The 18,159-nt window shown below is 45.1% G+C and overlaps 1 protein-coding gene across 1 annotated transcript in view; it reads left to right on the forward strand.

The window, feature by feature from the left end:
• The first annotated feature begins 11,900 nt into the window (after window positions 1-11,900).
• Window positions 11,901-18,159, forward strand: part of LOC110077807 (cholesterol transporter ABCA5) — a 74,290-nt gene continuing 68,031 nt past the window's right edge. Inside the window, exon 1 of the mRNA XM_078384341.1 lies at window positions 11,901-12,039. The gene's annotated coding sequence lies outside the window, so the exon portion shown is untranslated. The remainder of the gene's footprint in view (window positions 12,040-18,159) is intronic.

Consider the following 18,159-nt stretch of genomic DNA (forward strand, 5'->3'; position numbering starts at 1 on the left):
ACCTGGCAAAATTCATCCATGCATTATTTATATAACACCTTGATTACTGCAATGCAGTCTATGTGGGGCTGTCCTAGAAGAGAGGGCCCATGATCTTCAGTTGATACAATATGCAGCAACTATGCAGTAATTGGTGCACAGTATTAAGATCATATGATCCTGATACTGAAAGACTGCTCTGCTGTTTGCTTATCAGTTCAATTTAAAGGTACCAGTTTTAACCTTCATAGGCCTAATCTCTATAGGTCCTGGCTATGTAATGAACCATATGTCTTGTTATGAATCTGTCCAGAAATTAAGATCTTCAGGAGAGGTCCTCCTGAGAATACCAATAGCTTTATTAACAGGGAAATGGGGTAGAGCTTTTGCATTCATTGCTCAGACTGGAATACATGTTTCTAGTTGTGATGGTTTTTTGCTAATTAAAAGACTCCCTCCTTCAATCTTGTGGTTCACACAGCTTCCACATGATGAAAGGGATTCCACAGCAGCCTCATGACCTTTGCGAGAGAAGTCAGAAATCTTTAATTTCAGCAATATTGCTGCTGCTAGCAGTCTTATTGTGTCCCAGTTGGTTCTGCTAAACCTCTCAGTTACTTTTAATACCATTGACAATAATTTCCTTCTGGTCCGTCTCTGTGGGATGGACTTGGGAGACACTGTTTGACAGTGGCTCCAGTCCTTCCTGGAGGGGAGAACTCAGTGGGTAGTGCTGGGGGATTCCTGTTCAACATCCCGGCCATTGGCCTGTGGTGTCCCTTGGGGGTCTGTTTTGTCTCCTGTTAATGTCAATTTAAAATCTACATGTAACCACTGGGAGAGGTTGCCCAGAGTTTTGGGGTTTGGTGCTACCAGCATGTGGATGACACTCAACTCTTATTTCTCCTTCCCATCAAAATCCAAGGAAGCTATTTCAGTACTAGATTAGTGTCTGATATCAATAAAACATTGGATGAGGATGAGGGTGAATAAACTGAAACTTAATCCAGACAAGACAAAGGTATGCCTGATCAATAGGAAAGAAGGTCAAGAAACAGGGACACAGCCTGTACTTACACTCTTTCTGAAAACAGGTGTGCAGTTTAAGTGTACTCCTGAATTTGACTCTGAGCCTAGATGTCCAGCTTTCAGTAGTGACCAGAAGTACCCTTGCACAATTACAAGTACACCACCTGCACCTATTCGTGGAGAGGTCTTAACTGCCACAGTGACACATGCCTTAGTTACATCCCAACTGGATTACCATAGCACTGTACCTTCTATGGCGGCCTGACTTTGGCAAGTGCTCGGAAACTTCAGCAGGAACAAAACATTGTCACCAGATTATTAACTTGGGTTGGTTACAGGGATCACAGCTCCACTGGCTGTCTATCCAGTTCCAGGCATAATTCAAAATTTATAAATATAAAGCCCCAAACAGCTTGAGGCTAAGCTATCTCAGAGACTATATAGTATCTCTCTGTATGAGCCTGCCCTGGTGTTAAGATTGTCAGGGGAGGCCTTTCACAGGTGCGCTTGGTGAAAACATGGGGGAGGGCCAGGAATACCCTCTAAATATTTCACCAGTGTTGTGTAACTTTGGATACTATTTGTTTAATTATTTGTCTTATTCATAGGCCACCTTTCTCTTGGTAAGGAGACTCAGGGCAAGTCACAGTATTAAAAAGAATAGAAACAGTAAATAAAACATTAAAAATATGTAAAGTATAAAACTGATTAAAACATTAAATGATTAAAATGTAGAACTGTCTTAACTAAAAAAAAAAACAGCATTGAGTTATTATTGTTAAATACCTGCCTGAAAAGCTGGGTTCTTCTTCGTGGCCTCTGTGAATACACACATATGGGTTTAGTCTGCGCCTGCGCTGACATTCTCGGAGCATTCTAGAGCTAAAAGTAACAATTTTATGGTGTGATCCCCCATGAGGCACAAGCTCCTCCCACCCAAGATTCCCCTCAGTTCCTTTTTTCCGCCGTGCTGTAAAGTTCTACAGAGCATAGAGCTATTTCCACAGGGTTTTTTTCCCCTTAGCTTATTGATCAATTCCCTCTAAATTGGATTCTTTCCCTTCTCAATTATCTAATCTATGATCCCCCGTGAGTTGTTTTCTTTTTTGCTTGCCAGCTATTTGGCTTACCCCCCCTCCCCCGCACACACACACACACTTCAACTGTTTGCTTCTTTCTCCTTTCCCGCCTTTTTCGGCCTACTCATTTTGACTCTCAGGCACATTAATGATTTTCTGCCTGAGTAAGCTACATCTTACCCAGTTAGGTGCAGGCCGCAGTAGGGGACCCGCCAATGCCAAGGAGTCCTTAAAATCTAAGTCTACATCAACAGAGGAATCCTCGCCAGAGGCTAGCGAATTTGCCTCTGAGGAGACGACGTGCCAGCTCTACCTGCACAGACTCCGGGATCGTCTGATAGCCTCTCTGCTCCAACTGGCCATTCAGTGACTGCGCTACCGTCCAGTCCGGCCATGGCCCTTTTAGCCCTACATGAGGGCGGGCATTTGATGTTCCAGAGTTGGAGCTTAAGTCTCTCTATCTCATGAGGAGAAGAGAGTGAAAAGGAGGCATGTCTCACCACACCCTCTCTCTGAGCAACCATGAGAGAGACTGGTGATGGATGATTGTTTCAAGGGGCTTGTTCAAGGGACCCTGCAGGAGTTAGGGCTCTGTTGCCCTGTCCCTAGGAGAAGAAGGGCCTCCTGTTGCCCCGGTCACCTTCCCTGACTGTCAGTGATTCCTCCTGACATGGGAAGCGCCTCTGTGTGTGAGTGCCGCACACCAACCCTCCTTCGCGCGCCTGCTCATGTAGCTGCGACTTCTGGAGGGAGCTGCACACCGAGGCTGTAGATGTGCCAGCAACATATGGTAAGGCTTGGGTTTTCCCTTTGGGGATACAATGGGCCCCTTCAGCTCCTGCGGCTAGCCCTGCATGTCAGTGCTTTGCCTGTCTGGGGTAACGCCCTTGGGTGTTTGGTGTATTGGGCCTGATTTATCAGAGGCCTTGTTCACGTGGCTGCTATTTCCAAAACCAGGTGCCGAGGTGAGAGCTTTCTGGCAGCACTTGACAGCCCTAGTTTGCCTCTGAAAGGGGGGGCTGCAGCAACTCCCACCACTAGCCCTGCTAGTCGGTGATATTCCTGCCTGGGGTAGCACCTGCTGGTGGCTGTTAATTTGGCACAAAACAGCCCTCTTTATCAATGGGCTCGCTCACAAAGTAGCTTGCGGCCCTGTCTCAGCTGCCAGTGCCCGCATAGGCTCATAAGGAAAGGACTCACAAGGGTCCACCCGAGAACCCTGCTGCTGTCTGGTAAGTCTGGATAATTTTCCTCAGATAGGTCCTGTCACACTGACAAGGTTGCGTAGGACCAGTCCCTTTTGTTTGGGATAGGAGCTATGAGCTCTCGGCCACCATCACCATCCCGCTCTACCTGGCATCGTTCTGAGCCATGGGCTATGGAGTACTTTATGCCTCCATATGCGCTTTACAGATGTAGTGCTCCCTCGAACTCGGCTCCGGCATCATAATGTTTGGAGCCTTGATCAAACCTGCTGTTAACCCATTCAGGTTTGAGACTCACATGAGTCGCTGGGGGGTGGAAGAGTTTCCAACCAATCTTCCTACACCCCTTTCAGTTGTCACAGATGTTCACACTCCTTTACTGTCAACAGATGAGTTGTTTGGTCGGCGTTGTTATTTGTTTTTGGTCGCCGTGTAGCCACGTACTCCTCTGCCATGAGGGCTTATCACCACTTATGGAGTTTGGTTCTGCCCACCCTGCAGGTAGCTCATGTGCATGCTTACAGTTCAGGCCTTCCACATCACTGGGAGGCACTGTTGCAGGTGCATCACGAGCGCACTGCTGCTCGATACGCCTAAAAACCAGTGTCTAAGCAACTGACAGGTTAGGACCTGCCATTTGTTGATGTATGGCTTTTTAGCCAGAAAAAGGTTGTTATCTTTGATAACCTGCTCAGGCTCTAGAAGGTGACACATTCATTGTGCTGTAACATCTGCAAGTGCCTGAAGATGTTCCCATCAGCCTATGGCATTCCAGGAACGTTAAAAGCCTCAACCCCAAAGTTACCAGCTGCCACCCCTAGACATGTGGGGAGGCAGTGCCTTGACCGGCAGAACTGCTGGTAGGACTGCAAACTGAGCGGGCTCTTTACTTCTCTGCTGTTGACCAGTCAGTCCGTTTGACTTCTTTCTATCGTAGCTACCAGCTTTGCCACTATCTTCGATGTACGTTGAATCCATTAGGATCGACCTCAACATGGAAAAAATTTTGTTCTTTTTCTCTACCATACAACACTTTGGCAGGAAAAGATGCTTTCCAAATTCCAATCCATCTCGTGTCAAGGCACATTATGATCGAGCGCGACCGGTCCTGGCTTCGAATCTGCCAATTCTGGACATAAGCTCGGATCTCACTCCTTGAACGAATCTCCCTCCAATATGATGCGATCCATTATCATCCTCTGTCACCTTCAGTGTGCTTCTTTTCATTTGCACAGCTCACTTCTCGGTTCACTGCATCCCGTCTATTGGGAATGGAGGAACCGCCTTTTCCAGACCCAGCCATCACTTAGCTGAGCACTTACACTAACTATGCTGAAGCTAGAGTGGTCCTCACCGACCAGATAGGCAGGGTATAAATTAATTAATAAATTAAATAAATAAATAAATAAATAAATAAATAAATAAATAAATAAATAAATAAATAAATAAATAAATAAATAAATAAATAAATAAATAAATAAATAAATGCTTGCACCAAGCCACTTCCTATTAAAGATCTAGGAAGAATGTATCACAGGTACAAGGTACGAGGAAATGACATAGAAATTTTGGGATGACTCCAGTCCCATTTCTATCATCGTAGAACAAATTTATTCGAAACGAGAAATGATTTCCCTGAACCCTACTAATAAGAATACGGAAACATTGATGTCTTTGGCAGGGAGACTTATTCCCTTCATTCACTTCTGCTCCATGTGGCCAACTATCAATCACAATAGGCGCCTACCTGGAGCAATTTTGGTCTCAAATTCTACCTCTCTTGAAATCCATTAAGACAGAGCTTAGAATTTCTTGCTCTGAGACCACGACTCTAGCAAAGCAACACAGGATTGCTGCTTGACATGCAAAGGGCTTCAACTACTGTCGTATCCTTAGTATCTGTAGAAGGCTCACCTAGTCACGATCCACTGGCTCATCAAGGACACATAGGACAGAATTGAATGTCTTCCATTACATGGTACCAGTCTCTTCAGTCTTAGACTGGTGACACTAGAAATATTATTATTATTATTTACACAGAATAGGAAAACAGCTAAATTATATATGGGCCGACAGCCCTTTCATCCCTCTTTCAGTTCTACCCATAGTCCTTTCAATCATGTCTGGAGTTTCAGCCTCCCAGACATTTCGGTTCATACAAGAATGTCACCACATCTCTCAAGGTTACGTTATATAATTGTCTTTGTTCCCCTTTGAGTAACGTTAGACTCACTCTTTTTGTCTATATCCTCCAGGAAGAGACCTCTGCCTCCTGGGCAAACATGCCATAATCCAAGTTCCTACATCTGGCTTATGCATGGCTTCTACTTCTGTGCTATTATATCCATAGAAAGGACGGAGGCATCCGTCCTATCCTTGGTCTCAGAAATCTTTTCATGTGTATTCTACCGTAAGTTTCAGATTCCAGCCTCAACACTATTATCTAATCAGTAATTCCTAAGGTTTCACTGCCATTCAATTTTTCAACATTTGCAAGGTCTTTCAGATGGTACAGGACATCAGTTTGATAATAACCTTCCCCTGCGAGATATGGACATCTACCTGTACTGGTACTATAGCGTATGCTTTTCTTAAAAAAAAAAAAAAATTACTAGCAATCATCTCCCCAAATTCATTACCTCCACGGCTTCAGTGCTAAAGCAATCCAAACTCAGCCTCGAACCACTCCAATAGTGGTATCTTTTCTTTTTGACCAACTAGAGGATCCCTAATCCAAGTAACTGCAAGTTCGGTTCTATCACCATTGGAAAGTATCGACCTTCAATGTATTCACTGGGGTCCGTACGCCAACTGCAGGTTTTATTGCTCCTGTGCAGGTGCGGACGGAAACACTGCCGGGGACATATTCATATGGCAGTGGACAGGGAATTTGCCATAACTCTTCCCTCCGATACATTTCATTCTACGGAGAATCTTCCATCACCGTCATTCCTAATCAAATGCAATCCAAATACCTCCTTGAGGTACTTGGTTCTAGTTCGCCTGTCTCAGATCGATATAGACAGACACATGTCAGTTCCCTCTGGTTTCTCACCTCCTAACTTCCATGAACTTGGCAACCTGGGAAATACTCCCACTTTGACATCAGTGCTCGATCGAGCTCAAAAACCATGAACTCGATGTCGATGTGTAAATAAATAAATCTTTATTAAATATATTGAAACAAAGAGCTACCTTACCAACTTTCTTAGAAACTGTTGCCTACTTGGCTTTCTGTTTATGCTTTAAAATGTTATATATCTGCTATTGTTGCCCATTAACCAGATTATTCTGGTACGTAGGACTTTTGTCTCACTCTAGGGTCAAACATCTTTTCACAGGACTCAGTACCACCCGTCCTCCATGTAAACGCATTGTTCCTCAATGGTCTATAGATTTCTAAATTCACTCATGTGCCTGCCATTCAAGCCCATTTTCTCTTTGAATGCCAAATTACTTACTTTGAACAGCCTTCCTAGTGGCTGTCATATCTGCCAAGGGAACACGCGAAATAGCTGGATTGTGATTCGATCCACCTGTTATTCAATTTTCCTGATAAAGTGACTTCCTACTTTAATGTCTCATTCCTGACGTATTCGACTAATTTTCATGTTTATCTATGCTTCATCTTACCATCATTCTTCAGATCACCATCATCTCCTTTAGAGCACATGCTCCACAATATTTATGTAAAATGCTCACCAGCATTTTCTCTGGACACTACCAGAGCTTCTAAACAGATGACAGGCTCTTTTGATGCTTTCATTCTTTTCATTTCAAAAGTCCAGTTTCTTCCTATCCATTTCTAGATCGATGGTCCAGGCTGTATCTCTGGCTTGCCAGTGGTCAGACGAGTCACCGTCTAGTTGGCTTTAGACTCGCTCCACGGAGTGCTGTCTACCTCGGCTGCATCCAGAGTAGAATCGAGACTCTCGACATCTACCATGCACCAATATGATCCATGCCATCTGCCTTTGCAGAGCAATACTGGCTACACGTAGGTACATGCAATACCACTGGATTTGGCAGAAATGTGATGCCATCCTTCCTACCGTGACGTCCCACCTGCCAATAAGTAAGCTTGCCAGTCACCCATATGTGTGTATTCACAGAGGCCACGAAGAAGAAAGAAAGGTTACTTACCTGTAACCATGGTTCTTCGAGTGGACCTCTGTGAATTCACACTACCCACCCATCCTCCCCTCTGTCGTCACGGGTATCTTATTGTTGTATAACTCTCATGCCCGGCGGACAAATTGCAGGAACTGAGGGGAATCTTGGGTGGGAGGAGCTTGTGCCTCATGGGGGATCACACCATAAAATTGTTACTTTTAGCTCTAGAATGCTCCGAGAATGTCAGCGCAGGCGCAGACTAAACCCATATGTGTGAATTCACAGAGGTCCACTCGAAGAACCATGGTTACAGGTAAGTAACCTTTCTTTTTCAGCTGTCAGCAGAAGGATAAAAAGGAGAGGGCAAGCTGACTTTCTGAGGGAGAGCATTCCATAATCTGGGAGCAGCCACAGAGAAGGCTCTCACTTGAGTCCCCATCAACCATGCCTGCACTGGCAATGAGACCAAGAGGATGATGTTAAGTGCCTAGAAAGCTCTTATGGGGAGACACAGTCCTTCAGGTCCTAGTAAATATTCCTTGTGCATTGTACTGGACTGTGCTATAAAGATCATTCATTCATTTAATTAATCAATTTTATACCACCATGAAACAAATTGCTACTCTGTGTTGTACTGAAAGTAAAGTAAAAATCATAAAATACATTCTGAAGTACAAAGAACGGGGTGGAATGACTGGTGGTAAGAAACTGTTAGATGACAAAGAAGGATCATTTCCTCCTCCTCCTCCACAAATTCCATCAATTGAAGAGAACCTCCCTAAAAGCTTCCTTGAAAATCTCTGTTTTTAGTTGTTTTCAAAGGCATGGAGGGAGAGCACCTGGCACAATTCCTGTGGCAGGAGAGAAGGCCCAGCTTCTGGTTGTTCTTTTCCAGGCTTCTTGTGTTAATATTCATGGGCACATGGTCTGTGATGACCTGGTCAGACAGGCAGTCGAACTTGGCAGGAGACATTCAGATGTAATGAGGTGCCAAACTTTTTAGAGCTTTATATGTTAGAATTGCCACCTTAAACCTGATGCAGAAACAGATTGGTAACCAATGCTACCCAGGATCTAGATGATATAGTCATATTTCTTCACCCCAGTAATGCTGCTGCATTTTGGACCTTTTGAAGTTTCTGTGTCAGCCTCAAGGGATAGCCCATTATAATAGGCAATTTTTAAGACTACCAATGCATGGATCAATGTTGTTGACATTGATATATTTCACAAACATCCAGATGGCACAGCTGGACGATATGCTGCAGTTGAAAAAAGTGCAGAGCATGTCACAGTGGAGACCTGTTTTTCCATGATCAGTGCTGGACTTAAAATCATGCCCAAAGTGCGCACCTGGTCTTTGAACAGGAGGATTAATCCATCAAGTAGGGGGCAAATACCCCATAGACATGGCTATACTCTGATATTTGACTCAATTCATGAATTATTTTAATAGGAATAGTTTTCCAAATGGTGGCCACAATCCTATTGGGAATTTTCATTGTATCAGGAAAATCATGTTAAGTTGCAGACTGCAGCAGGAAGTTGCCACTGCTTGCCAAGGTACAGGTGGAGTTCGAGGGTGAAAGGTTCAATTCCATTTGTGCCCAGGAACACAACCAGCACCTCATGAATGAGTGGCAATCTGCCACCACAAATTACAGACTTTCCTTTACACAGAATAAATTGCCAATGGGCTTCTGGCTAATAGTTCTGAGAACTTGATCTGTACTAGGAAGTATTTAAAAGCCAGTTCTAACGTTCATACTAAGTTCTAAAGCTTAAGTGTAAACATCTGAATAATGTATTAAAATGCTAAACCTTTGAGCAGTGCAGCACCTTCCCGGAGTTCTGTTGCTGTCATTAGCATTGAAGTGCTTTGTTGGAACTTTGCTGCTAGTACTGAATCATAGGGGTGGGGGGGTGGGGGGAGAGGCGGGGGAAATCTTGCTGTTACAATTTACAGTTTGAATAATTTATTTGAATCATAATGCTATCAGCAGTGGATGATTTTTTTTTGAACTGCTGTGCATGCTGCAAGCAGGAGAGGGGGAGAAGATGGAAACTGGGCCCTTCTGCTGAATTAGAACCAACATTTTTGCTTATGGTTTTCATGAATTTGCCGTTGAGCGGGAAGCCACTCCAATACTGCTAATAGTTTATTTGCCTACAGTGGAATCCCAGCCTATGGGCTAGGGATCCTGGAAGATTTAACTCTGACTGAAGCAAACAGAGATTATGCATCACTGGGTAAGATACAACTGGAAAACCTTTGAAGTGGAAGCATAATGAACACAAAAGTATTGTGACACTTTAAAGACTAAGGTTTATCGTATTTCAATGTGAACTTGCATGGATTACAACCCACTTCCTCAAACATTACCCTGAAGTGACCTGGCCAAGAATCCCTTATCTTGAAATCATACAAACTAAGACAAAAACTAACACACACACATACCCATTTGGTGGTCAGAGAATCAGTCAACTATATTTAAAAGACATCCATAGCAATAAACACATAAAAGATGTGAAGGAAACACCATAGACGGTAAATAAAGCAGTGGGCACACACTGTGTGAGGGATTTCCTGTTGAGATAAGGGTGGAGGTGTGCGTTCTGCTTCAGCTGGTAAAAGGCAGGCTTGGCCGCAGCTGAGATCTGATTCCCCATTGAGGTAGCTCCCAGAGATGGTTAGTTTAGAGCAGTGGTCCTCAACCTTGGGCCTCCAGATGTTCCTGGACTTCAACTCCCAGAGATCCTGGCCAGCAGAAGTGGTGGTGAAGGCTTCTGGGAGCTGTAGTCCAAGAACATCTGGAGGCCCAAGGTTGGGGGCCACTGGTTTAGAATGTCATGAATGGGCAACAAATTGTTGATTAATTAATTTACTATTTCTCTAAGAAACCTTCTAAGAACGATGGTTCAAAAATAAGCAACCTTGCCAATCTATTTCATATTAAAATTGGCTTTCTGATCAATCCTGCCTTCAAACTTTTCCACAGCAAAGAGCTCCCGTGCTGTACAGAGCAGTATTATGGGGTTGGAGAAATTCCCGGGTCACTGACATTCAGAAATGCAACCTTTTCCCAAATTCACAAATCCCACTAGGTGTCAGGATCTGGCCCACAACGCCCTGGCAGCTGCAGGATCAGGGCCAACCTGAGCCAGAAGTGGCCTGGTGTTTGCAGACTCAGGTCCTGTCCTGTGGAGCAGCTGCTGGGCCACTCATGAGGCCTCACCCGGAAACCTGGAGGAAAAGCCTCTTTAAGGAGTGGTTCTCCCTCCCAGAACTGGCCTCAGCAACAGAGGTCTTTTGGCTCTGCTCTGAGCTCCAGATTCCCTGTGTTCCAGTATTCCTCCGTCTCTGCACTTTTACTCCAGTGTCCCTGCCATTGCATCTCCTTGCATCTTGGTGCCTTGTTCTGGCTCCATTCTCCCAGCCCTGTGCCCTCACCTCTGCTTGGTCAGGGCCAACTGCCTGGTGAGAGCCTTTGGACTTGATGGCCTGAGTGGCATCCTCGTGCCTTTGCCCCTCGTGAGGGGCTGCCCTGGGACAGGGATATCTTGGACTGTGACACTAGCCTTATTCTGAGTAAAGGGAAAGAGTGCGGTTGCGCCCTGCTTCCTACCCCAGGCCCACTCCCACCATCAGCACCTTCGGGCGACGTTTAAAATGGTTTTGTGTGAATGCCACACTACACTAGTAAAAGGGGCACGGGCTGATCCCTTCAGTGATCAGAGATCCCTCCGCACAGATGACCCTTGTAACAAGCGCTGGGCGGGTGACAAGATGGCAACAGCCTGCATGGAACGCACACTCTTCGCCAGCCCTGGGGACCGATAGGTATAAGCACACCTACCATGAATTTATCCTCCAGTGCCTGAAGAAATGGGCTTTACCTCACACTAAGCATAAAAATGGCTAGTTTTCAAAGAGGTGTAACAGTGTCTTTTTTTTTTTACAATCCCTCCCTTGTCTTTGGCCAACACCCTCCGCCAGCTGGCACGCGTCCTCCAACTCTGGGGTCCTGGCAAGCCCCTTCCAGGAGAGGGACGCGCGGCAGCTTCTCCTGTTCGCCAGCAAAGCCGCCGATGCCCCAGCTTGTCTTTTCATTTTCCCCCTGACTTTTGAACACGGATCATCATCTTCGCCGGAGCTCCCGGGTGACCTGCCTCCGCCCGAAAGGCGAGAAGCGCTCGGCTCCTGCCCGCGCTCCCAAGCAAGCGCCTCAAGGGACATGACACAGCAAAGCGGCGCGGAGCAGCCGGGGATGGCGGCGCCTGCGGTTGCCTGAGGCAATATAAGCGGCTCGCCTCTTTTTTTTTTCCCCCGCGGTGGCCCTCGACACCCACGGCCGGCCGGTTCCGGGACCCTCGCTGAGAGGACAGCACGGGGGGGGGGGGCTCGGCCGCGGGAGAAGAAGCGCGGAGGCAGAAGAAGCCGCCGCCCCCGGCCGGGTCCCTCCCGCGCGGTCTTTCTGGGCTGGGCCCGGGCGGAGAGCGGAGGGCGGCGGCTTGGAGCCCTCTGGCTCGGGAGCCTGGTTTTTGCTGGAGCAGGACCGGGGACCGGGACGTGATCGTGGGCGGCCGTGACGGGCACAGAAGGAAAGAGGCGCTGCGAGAAACTCGGCGGCGAGGCAAGGTGGCGGGGCGGGAAGGAGGGAGGGAGAGAGGGAGAAAAGCCGTGCGAAGGGGAGAAGGAGGCAGGCAGGCAGGCAGCGGGGGAGCCGGGGCAAAGGCGGGCGATTAGGGGCTCCCGGGTTTAGGGGTTTCTTCGTGGCAGGGCGGATGTGGGATCCTGAGGGAAAAGCTCCTTTCCACCACCGTCTCCCCCCCCCCGGCGCACCCTTTCTGCCTCTTCGTTTTGCAACGGTGGGCTTGGAGGGCATCCCCGGGCAGGAGCCGGTGGCGCCCCGGGCCTTTTGGCCGAGGGCCGAGGATGCGGTGCTGCCCTTGGCGATGCTTCCCTGAGCTGGACTTCGAGCGAGGCCGCCAGAGTGACTCAGCCGAACGCCAGTAAGCGAGCGGGGGAGACGTGAGGGGGGAAAAGTGCCGGGTCTTGTCCCCTTCAGTGCTCCAGAACCTGGCTTCTTGGCTGCCTTTAAGGATCTCACCCGCCTTTCAGGATTCCTGGCTTGCTTGCTTGCGCCCAGCTGCTCGCTGACATCTCTGTGGGTTGCTGGAAAAGGGCCTGGCTGGTGCAGGATAGGGATCGCGTTGAAGGAAGACAAGGGCAGAGAGGGAAAAGCGGGGAGAGAACAGATAGGAAGTGCCCTCGCTCCTTCTCTCCCTGTCCCTTTCACTAATCTAGCAGAAGCCACATAATAATAGTAGCATCATAACAACAGAACTGCAGAGCTGGAAGGGACCCTATGGATCCTCACCTCCTGGCAAGGAGGCACAGAGGGGGAATCGAACTTCCAGATACCCAAACCACTGCGCTCTCCAGCATGGACTCTTTTCTTTCATATCCACTAGGGCTGTACTTCAAAAGGACACAAAACTAGGTTGACTAGACCAAGCGGGTGTAAACAAAAATGGGGATGCTTTGCCTTGCCTGCTTCAGCACCTGCCTCTCTGGCCTCCTTTTGGTAGGCACCAGCTTCCAAGGCTTGTTTGCTTCTGCCAATCAGCACATGTTCCTCCCTAGAGGCTGCAGTTAATTAGGGTGTGGTTGGTCTGGGGAGCATTTAGAAGATTTCCCGGCTGGGAGGAGTCTCAGAGCAAGACAGATAGATCTTGCCTCTTTCCCTCCCCCAGTAAACAGTTCTCAGTCCACACAGATTAGGTTCCTTGTTGTAGAAGTTTCATAGAATCATAGCATCGTGATGTTGGAAGGGGCCTGTAAGGCCATCAAGTCCAACCCCCTGCTCAATGCAGGAGTACAAACCAAAGGATATCTACCAGGTGGTGGTTTAAGTTTCTCTCGAATGCCTCCAGTGTTGGAGCGCGCACCACCTTTCGAGGTAATTGGTTCCGTTGTCTTACTGCTCTAACTGTTAGGAAGCGTTTTCCTGATACTCAGTTGAAAGCTGGCTTCCTGTAACTTGAGCCCCTTGTTGCATGTGCTTTAAATTGTTCAGAAAGGCAGTGGAAATGTCCTCTAGAAAACCTTCCACCAGGCTCTGAGGTGCAGGGGAAGAACAAGATCAGGGTTCAAAATGGTTATTGATTGATTGATTGATTGATTGATTGATTGATTGATTGATTGATTGATTGATTGATTGATTGATTGATTGATTGATTGATTGATTGATTGATTTGATTTGATTTGATTTGATTTGATTTGATTTGATTTGATTTATACCCCGCCTATCTGGTTAGTGCCTTTTTGGCTATGGGCAAGGAATTGAGTGATTACTTCTAGTACTGGCCAAGGAAGGGAGATTGGTAGTGGAGAGAAAGCTATTAATCAAACCCAGATAAGGGGAAGGTTGCACAATTAGTGTCTGTGTCCTGTCCTGGGCATTGTTGCTGTTAGAGGCTGAGTCAGTACTAATCAATCACCACTGCTGTGGGTATTGTTCAGTGCAAGGGCACTCTCCTATAAAAGCAACTGGTTGCTAAGATTTAATACATTAGGGAGCTAGATGAAGCACAGTGTCTTATTCTGTTTCAGACATGTTGGCCTGAGTTTCGTGCACAGCATGAAAGGAAAATTCCTGGCTGGAGGCAGACAGGAGTTCTGTTGTCTTGGAAAGTTCTTTAGAATATCAGAAGTATGTTCCTCATATCAAGGTTTTATAAAGGGACACCAAGATTTACCAGTGTCTGATGGTGTCAGTTGCAAGTTCATTGTTGGAGACAGAGCTCATGTTATAATGAACCTGGCTTGATAGTTCAGTGGTTTAGGTAGAAGTTGGGAGTTTGGGAGTTCAATTCCCTACTGTGCCTCCTGCGATGAGAGCTAGCCGCCTGTGTAGCTTTGGGAAAGCTGCACAGTTCCAGGACGTTCCCAGTAGAAGGGAATGGTAAACCACTTCTGAGTAGTCTCTACCTAGAAAACTCAAATGAGAATTTACTTGATGGCACATCATCATCATCATCATTTTAAAACAAGTGAGTCAAGACTTCATGGTTGCCATGAGAACCATAGGGTTGTCTGAGCTGAGCTGATCATGGCTCAGGTTCAAAGAAGTAAGCATGTTAGTCTCTCATAGCATGCTGACAAAATTAAAGGAGCCAAATGGGGGAAAGGAAGAGGGGAAAAGGCACAAAATTGTGGCACTTTACAGATTACAGTGTGTCTATGGATCAAAATCCAATTCTTCAGAAACAAGATGTACAAATACTATGTCTGTTTGTACCTATATTTGCATTCCTTGTGTCTGAAAAAGTGGATTTTGATCCATAAAAGTCTGCACTAAAATAAATCTGTTGCTCTTTAAAGTGCAGTAGTGTTTTGCAGATTTTCTCCTTAAACATTTTCTCCTTCCCAGTACCCTTTGTTCCTCTGTAAGGTCAATTGTATGACACTCAAACAAAGTCCTCTGAGCATTATCAGATTTATAACACTCCTTAGTAGTTTGAATCTGTGGTGGTCTGTCATAACTGACATTTATCCCTTTTATCAATTCCAGTGTGAGGTCAGATAACCCTTTCCTATCATATCTGGGTATTAAGGTATAAGTATTTTCATTGTTTTGATATGCCAACTCTCTGCAGAGAATGGGAATAAACCATTTGTTTCACTCATGGTGAAGTAAGTGTTCTCTCGATATTCTTGTCATAGTCTTTCTACTTTTCTGAAGTAGAAAATTAATTCCAGGCAACATCAACTGACCTAATTCTACAAGCTGTATTCATCCAATTGCTTCTGTGCATAAAATCAAAACTTTACTTAGCCTTTTAGCATATCCAGACACTAAAGAAAACTTAATAATTAATGTATTCTCGAAGGCTTTCACAGCCAGGATCTGATAGTTGTTGTGGGTTTTTCGGGCTCTTTGGTCGTGTTCTGAAGGTTGTTCTTCCTGATGTTTCGACAGTCTCTATGGCCGGCATAGAGAAAAGTTATAGGCACATTTTCATCTTATAAACTCAGTTTTTAAAAGCTGTAGGTACAAATGGTTAAATAGAAACCAATTCTTGCAACTTGTGAAAAGCTGCAGATAAGATTGTCATCCAAAATTCTTTCAACTATGCAAAGCTGTAACTATGCAATTGCAGTCAGAAATATATTCAACAGCTTATAGAAACAACACTTAAGTTGTAGACAAAACCTTAAGAATTAAAGCAGGCACAGAGACTGTTTCAATTACATTTTTTAATGCAGGAGCTTATAGCTTTAAAAGGCATAATATAAAAAGCAAATAGTTCTTAAAAGTAAAAAAAAAGAAAGTTAAAAACACTTAGCCTGTTAGCATATCCAGACACAAAAGAAAAATATTAAGTTCTCTAATGGCTCACCCAGCAAGTTAAAGCTAAATGTGTCAAAGATGCCCAGCAGCTTCCTTGGACAACAGAGGCTCAAGGGAGGCTCAGATGGGCTATATATTATCATTAGAGATGGGCACAAATTGAAAAATGAATTGCAAAATTTGTCAAAAATCACTAATTCTTCAATTTGTATTTGTACAAATTAATGCCCCCAACTCATACATTGATTTTGATCATTCAGTCATCTTGCTTACATTTACATGAAAGAGGCACTTGTAGGTCAGAGAAATATAACCTTAAGTTTATAATGAAATAACCACAAATGTCTTTTCTGTGCTCACATCATTATTAGTTTTTATTCAACCCCCAAGTGACATTCAATCTTAGTACTTAGTACAACATCCTTTTACAGTTATAACAGCTTTTAAACGTGAAGCATAGCTTGACACAAGTGTCTTGCAGCGATCTACGGGTATCTTCGCCCATTCTTCATGGGCAAAAGCCTCCAGTTCAGTCAAATTCTTAGGCTTGCGCACTGCAACTGCTTTCTTTAAGTCCCACCAGAGGTTCTCAATGGATTTAAGTCTGGTGACTGCGATGGCCACTCCAAAATGTTCCAGCCTTTCCTCTGCAACCATGCTCTAGTGGACTTGGAGGTATGCTTGGGATCATTGTCCTGTTGAAAGGTCCAACGTCTCCCAAGCCTCAGGTGTATGACGGACTGCATCACATTTTCATCCAATATCTCCTGGTACTGAAGAGAATTCATGGTACCTTGTACACGCTGAAGCTTCCCTGTACCTGCAGAAGCAAAACAGCCCCAAAGCATTATTGACCCTCCGCCATGCTTCACAGTAGGCAAGGTGTTTTTTTCGTCATATGCCTTGTTCTTCCTCCTCCAAACATAGCGTTGATCCATGGGCCCAAACAGTTCTAATTTTGTTTCATCAGTCCACAGAACACTATCCCACAACTTTTGTGGTTTGCCCACATGACTTTTGGCATACTGCAGTCGACTCTTCTTATTCTTGGGAGACAGCAAGGGGGTGCACCTGGGGGTTCTGGCATGGAGACCTTCATTACTCAGTGTGCGCCTTATTGTCTGAGCTGAAACTTCTATACCCACATCTGACAAATCTTTTTTCAGTTCCTCAGCAGTCACACGGGGACTTTTCACCACTCTACGCTTTAGGTAGCGCACAGCAGTCGAAGTCAGCATCTTCTTTCTTCCACGACCAGGTAGCATTTCAACAGTGCCCTTTGCCTTGAATTTGCGAATGATGCTTCCTATGGTGTCTCTTGGTATGTTTAACTTCTTTGCAATCTTCTTATAGCCATTGCCCTTCCTGTGAAGACAAATCACCTCTTCTCTTGTCTTCCTGGACCATTCTCTTGACTTCACCATGTTTGTAACCACACCAGTAAATGTCTAGAAGGAGCTGAGTATCACAGTCATTTTAAAGCTGCCTAATTGGTGCTTATTATGCTTGATTGGTGCTCGGTGACATCCACAGGTGTTTTCAATACCTGATCGAAAACATCTGAATGAACCTCTCTTCTTCAGAGTGGTAGTCTTTAAGGGGTTGAATAATTGTGGCAATGAAGAAACCACAAAAGAAACATTTACTACTGTATTACATAAACAATTGATGTTATTTTAGTTGCATTTGGTTCTTTAAAACGTCCTTGTAGGATTTCATTCTGAATACAATTCCAAATGTACACTATAGTCCCTAAACCCCTTTACAGCATTGGGGGTTGAATAATTTTGAACACAACTGTAAGTTGTGTTTTTTTCTTTCACTTCCATTTTTACCTTTTCTCTTTATTTTGATGTAGTAGCACTGGGATTCTGTCCTTATTGATAAGGTCTATCATATGACCAAAACTGATGCTCTGTGTACCCCTGTGCAAACTTAGCTGAACAAATAAGTTATTCTGCCTACCTGCAAAGAAGCAGGTTTCTAGAATGCATTGAGCTTTGGAAGCATTGTAAACATTTTGGCAAGCCCCTTTCACATCTCTTCCTGAATTGCTAATGCGTCTCCATAGTCTGAGGATCAAACTTGCCATTGAAGCACATCATTAGGCGTTGAAGGCGCATTAGAGGTAAAATTCTGACAGACCGTTGTGAGCAATCACACGTGGAAATAAAAACCAATGATTTACCTCTTCCCACCATTTCCAGAAGGCCAATCACAAAACAAACAAGGTAATTTACCAACTGTTGGAGGTGGGAAAAACTTGTGTTACATCAGCTTTGAACATTTAAGGATGGCTTTTAATATTTAATCATAGGGAATCTGTAATGTATATCTTGATCATGAGGAATGGCATGGAGAGAAAGCTTGTAAGAAGGGTTAGATCACCTCCCCTTT

This window comes from Pogona vitticeps, chromosome 2, assembly GCF_051106095.1.
Source record: "Pogona vitticeps strain Pit_001003342236 chromosome 2, PviZW2.1, whole genome shotgun sequence".
Lineage (NCBI taxonomy): Eukaryota > Metazoa > Chordata > Lepidosauria > Squamata > Agamidae > Pogona > Pogona vitticeps.